This window comes from Bombus flavifrons, chromosome 10 (assembly GCF_040668555.2).
Source record: "Bombus flavifrons isolate JBK064 chromosome 10, iyBomFlav1_principal, whole genome shotgun sequence".
Taxonomy (NCBI): domain Eukaryota; kingdom Metazoa; phylum Arthropoda; class Insecta; order Hymenoptera; family Apidae; genus Bombus; species Bombus flavifrons.
The window spans coordinates 1,376,227-1,382,226 of record NC_138451.1 but is presented as its reverse complement, the minus strand read 5'-3'; positions in this window follow the sequence as shown (position 1 = coordinate 1,382,226).

Below are 6,000 nucleotides of genomic sequence, written 5' to 3'. Positions count from 1 at the left end.
TGGTTGCATTTATCGGGGTTTGCTTTAATTTGTTTATCTTGAAGCCACTTTTCTATTTTTGTGATATGTTCTTGTAGTAATGTGACTGCTGTTACAGGGCTAGTGTGCCTGACTAGTACAGCTGTGTCATTCGTAAATGTCAGTATTTTGCTATTGGTAGTTGTTGGTATGTTGGCCATGTATAGTGTGTATAGTATTGGTCCTAAGACGCTTCCTTGCGGAACCCCTGCCTTGATGTCTTTAACTTCAGAGTATGTGTCCTTAATTTTTACTACGAAGGTTCTACTGCTTAAGTAAGATTTTATTAAATGGTATATCTGCTTCGGGAATTGTTTTCTGATTGATTGAAGTAGGCTTTCGTAGTTTATTTTGTCAAATGCTTTCTCAATGTCTATAAAGAGGGCTGTGCAGTATTGTTTGTTTTCTAATGCTAGTATTATTTCATTAATGAGTCTGTGCATTTGCTCTATCGTGGAGTGTTTGTTTCTGAATCCAAATTGGTGATCTGGTATCAGTTTTTCCTTATCTGTTATTTGTTTTAAGCGGGCGTAAATTATTTTTTCTAGTATTTTGGATAGTACAAGAAGTAGTGAAATTGGTCTGTATGATGCTGTTTGGTGTGTGTCTTTGCCTGGCTTAGGTAGCACTTTGATCTGTGCTAGTTTCCATAGTTTAGGATAGTATTGGATTCTTAATATTGCATTGTAAATTATTGTGATTAGTCGTACCGCTTTTGGAGGTAGGTTTTTTAGGATTTTACCATTGATTAGGTCGATTCCTGGTGCTTTATTGTTTTTTGTTTTTTCGATTATGTTTCTAATTTCCTGTTCTGTTGTTTTAGGTATGATGTAGTGTTTGTCGGTTGAGGTACTAGTGGTTACTGCATCCTCGTCGGTATGACAATTGAGGTTGCTGTTATTGATATTATGGGGTGTGAATGTGTTGCTTAGGTGGTTGGCAAATTCTTCCGCTTGTTCTTCATTGCTTCTTGCCCATGTGTTATCTGCTTTTCTGATTGCTGGGACTAGTTTTATTGGCTTCTTTATTTTTTTTATTGTTTTCCGTGGGGAGTAGTTGGTGTTCTCGTGTGCGGATAGTGACTCTATGAATTTTGTGAACTCGTTGTTGTTGTGTTTTTTTATTTTGTTTTTTATTTCTTTTGCAAGTTTGTTTAGGTGTTTTTTGTTTTCTTTTGTTCTATGTTTTTGCCATTTTACTTTCGCTTTTCTTTTTTCTCTGATTTTTTCGAGGATGTCTGGCGGAATGATTTTTGTTTGTCTATTTGTTGATTCAGGTATGGTGGTTGCCCATGCTGCTTCCTAAATAGTTTCTGTAAGTGTTGTTACTGCTTGTTCGATGTGTTCAGGTGTTATCAATGGGATGTTGCAGTTAATTTTGCTCTCAATTATTTCTTTAAATGTTTGCCAATTGGTGGTTTTATTGCATAGTGTCTCGGAATTGTTATAAAGTATTGGTTTGTTTCTGTATGTAATTATTATGGGTGTATGATCGGAGCTAAGCTCGAGGCTGGGTGCTATATTTAGTTTATTTGCGTTTAGTCCCTTTGTAACTGCAAAATCAAGTAGGTCAGGTGTTTTGCTCAGGTCTCTCGGCCAGTATGTCGGTCTTCCTGTGGATAATATATTGAGGTTATTGTTTCTAATGTATGTTTCCAAGGTTTTACCTCGAGGTGTAGTGATTCTTGATCCCCATATTGTGTGCTTTGCATTGCAGTCTCCTGCTGCGATAAACTTATCACCTAATTGTTGAAAGTACTCTTCCCACTTTTGATGTGTAATTTCGTTTCTCGGCGGTACGTATACTGCTGACAACTCAAAATGGTTGCTGCTAGTTTGTACTGTGACGGTGGTTGCTTGTATATGTTCCTTACTGACTTGGCTGTGTAGGTGATGTTTAATGTCGCTTTTTATTATTACTGCGGTCCCTCCGTGTGCTTTTCCTGAGGAATGCTTGGTGTCATAAATGGTGTAGTACGGAATTTTTAAATAGCTTTTTGTAGTAAAGTGCGTTTCTGATACGAGTAGTATATCTATGTTGTTACTGTACAGGTATGTTTTGGTTTCTAGGGCCCTTTGTTGTAGGCCGTTAGGGTTCCAGGCTGTTATTTTAAGCGTGTCCATTTTTATTTCTTATTTTTTGCTCAGCATGTTTGTGAGTAGTTGTAGCATAAGTGTTGTTTGTTCCGTTTGCTGTCTAAGGGTTGCGTTTTGTTCGATTATCGTTTTTTTAAGTATATCAATATTTTTAATTGATTGTTTTAGTAGTTCTTTGATTTCTGTAGTGTCGTCGGTGTTGTTGCTTCGACTCTGATTGTTAATGGGCGTTTCTTGTCTGATATTTTGTGTTACTTGCGCGTAACTTCGGTTTACTTGGATGTCTGTGTTTCTGGTTGTAGATTTTATTTCATTTTGAGTTTTCAATGTTGCTTTGTTTTCCGTTGTATTTTGTTGTTGTTGGTAGTTATCAACTGATCTATTGCGAAGTGGTGGAAACAGTTTACGTTGTAGTCGTTTCCTGATTTCACATCCTTTATAGCTGGCTGGGTGGTTTCCGTTACAATTGTAACATCTAACTTCCTCGATTTTTCCTGTGTATGGGCAGTGTTTTGTTAAATGGTTTTTTGCACATTTAACACATGCTGGGCTTCTATTGCAATAGTTTTTTGTGTGTCCGTATTGTTGGCATCGCATGCATTGAGGTATTTCTTTTTTGTAGCGTGGTGGTTCCACTGTTACTATAGTGTTTAGGATTTTTTTGACCTCGTATATTGCTTTGTTGTTAGTTCCCGGTTCTAGTTCGATTAGGAATAATGGTAGTGGTTGTTTGGTGTCATACCTGGTCATATTATTGATTTTTCTTGTTATGTGTCCTATTTTTTTTAGTTCTTCACTTAATTTTTCTAAGTTGGTTTTTGGATGTAGTCCTCTTATCACTACTTTGTAGCTTCTTTCTGTTTTGAGCTGGTACGTGTGGTATATGGCATTTTTCTCCTTAAGTTCTTTTATTACTTTTCTATAGCTTTCTGGGGAGTTTGTTTGGATTTTTACCTGTTTCAGTTTTACTTGTTTCATTGTGTAATTTTTCTTCCCAGCTATGTTGTTTAATCTATCGATAAGCGGGTCTATTATTTGCGCTTCGACAAATATTGGTGGTGGTTTTGTAACGTGTGTTGGTTGAGTTATAGTTTTGCTTGTTGGGTCATTGTCAATTTCTTCCGTTAGCGAGCTGAAGGAATTTCTTAATGGTAATTCTTGCAGCCATCGCTGCTTTTCTGATTCTATATTACCTATAATTTTTCTTTTTTTATTATAGGTCGCCACCTTCCAGCTTCCATCCTGTTGTGTTGTTTCTTTGTTCGTTTCCATTTCCACTTCAGTTGTATCTGAGCAGTCCTGATCTTGATTTATTTGTTGACTTGGCTTTGTTGTGTCTGTTGTTTTGTTTATATAATATTGTTCGTCTTTATTAATTATCTTTATTGGTGTAACTTTCATTTTGTTTTTCTTTATAGTCTTCTTAATGGAAAACGCAGGTTTCCAACATTTAGCTATGGGCGTAGCCGTTCGTGTATTTATTTTAGTCACTTTCCGCACTTTTATGACGCACTATACCACCGCTGCTTCACATCCTCTCAGCTCGGCTGCTCGGGCAGAACTCTTTCTCCACAGTGTAGCGGTCATTCCGCATTGTTCGCAATACCCGGTATGGACCCAAAAATCTTCCTCCGAGTCTTAAGGGGGTATTCTTGTCTAGAGGCATGAATTTCGGGCGATTTTTGAAGCACTGTACAAGCGAAACAAAAAATATCTTTGCTATCCATCTTTTTAGCATTTGTTTATTGATATTTCGAGATTACGTAAAATTCACTGAAAAAAACTCAATATTTAAAAAGTTATGAGCTGGCAAAGTGGGTGCTGCCAAAAAAATGGGGTGTCGTGGCGTGCATGATATCAACCCTTCTGGTCATCTGAAACAAAAAATGCGAACGGATTCTTAATTAGTATGGATGCCGCTATTGTCTGAACCTTGGAAAAGTCAATACGACATTTTTTCACAAAATGGCGGCCGTTTAAAAAAATTTCTTATTTCGCACGTTTTTTTGACAATTCCGAAAAAAATAGTAATATTAAAGATTTTGAGCTGAGCGTGGTCCGGACGATAGAGGAGTATATAAGGAATATTCAGACCAAATTTAAAATAAATCGGTTCATTAGAACTTGAGATATCGTGCACGCCAACTCGAAAAAAGTAGTTTCGAGAAAAACACGTTTAAAGTTTTGAGACAAGTTTCCGGCAATTTTACTCATAGAATGGTACACCATACTTACATATTTTTAATCGGCGATTCCTGCTCCATACAAGAAACCTTCCTCTACTTCAACATACTTATTCTCCGAAGTGTGGTAAAAACAGAGAAAAATTCTAAAATACAATAGCCGTAATTGTTATTAATTAAAACTTCTTCATCTTGCGAACTTCTCAGTTTTGCTGCAGATGCACTAGCGAAACTGGTATCTTCTTGATTAAATTGATTACCCGAAAATCTTCCCTTCTTCACTCTGCATGCTCGTTTAGAGCAGAATTTTGAATGCTTTCTATCCATTTTACTGTAAAATCTCAATATATAAAACAATTTTTACTTTAAATATTTATAAAACGTTGTCAGAGTTAACACGTAATGTTGCTTGAAGGCTGGCAAAAAACTAACTTGAAATAAGTACTAAGACGAAAAATTCCGACAAAATACGTTTTTTTGGCCTTAAATTAAGAATACGTTAAAAAAGGTATAAAATACAGTAATGATTTTATGAGGGTTTTCATACGTAGGTACTCGGGCAGCGTCTACCGTTTATTGCACATTGGTCCCGGTCGGATCGGAGCAGATGCTGCGTCACAAAAATGGCTGTAACTCATAAAATAATTGAAATTTTGAACAATCCTTTTAAGAGCATATTCTTGAATGTCTAAACTTTGGAAATATGAAAAAAAATCGATTTTTTCAAATTTCTAGACCAGAATACCTCCTTAACCCTGAGCCGAACTTGGTTCTCTTTATGGCCACTAAATCCCCCCTTCGGTACTGTTTCGCATTGCTTCTTCTTTTATTGTAATTTCTCCGATTCTCTTCTTGAGTTGCGGCGATCTTCCTCTTGCGTCCCCACGTAGCTCGCGAAAGTCGACACAGACCCTGATGGAGCCATCTTTCTTTCGGACTACAACTATAGGACTTGCATACTCCGAGTCTGATGCTTTGATGACGCCTTCGTTTCTCCGCAACTCCATCAAATCGTCCACTTCCTTTTTCTCAGACGGCGCTAGTCTTCGCGGTCTTCGTGCTACGGGTCCCGCCACAGAAGAGAAGTCTTCTGCCTTTCTTTCCTCATCTCTTTGCCACTCTGGTCCCTCTATTTCTATTTCCAACGGCATATGGTCTGACTCTACTCTTTTTCCTACCTTCATGTCTGTTATTTCTTCTATCGCTTCCTGATTGCCAATCACGTAGTCTATCACTGATTTTCCCCTTTCCCCCACATAGGTCCACTCATCTCCAAATTTGTCTCGACCATTAATTATCGTCCAGCCTCTTTCATCCAGCAACCTTAACAGCGTTCTTCCTTCCGTATTTATTGTTTTGTCTTTTGATCTTTGATGTCTTTTTCGTGTCTCGATTGTAAACCACCACTATTCTGTAGGCCCTCTTCTTGTACCTTATTTTTCTCTCTACAATGTCGTCACTTATTTCCTTATACTCTATTTCCCTCAGGTTTTTGTTTACGCCTGTTATTATACCCCCTTTTGCCCTTCCCTTTTTCCTTTCTCTCCTTGCTGCCCTGCATTTCCAGTCGTATTCCTTGGGTAGTCTATCCCATTTTAGTTTTACCCTTTCCCATTTGCTTTCCTCTGTCCATGTTTCCGTGAGGCCGATACGTCAAAAGTCCTCAAATATTCCCATACCTCTTTGTCCTTGTTCATTATCCC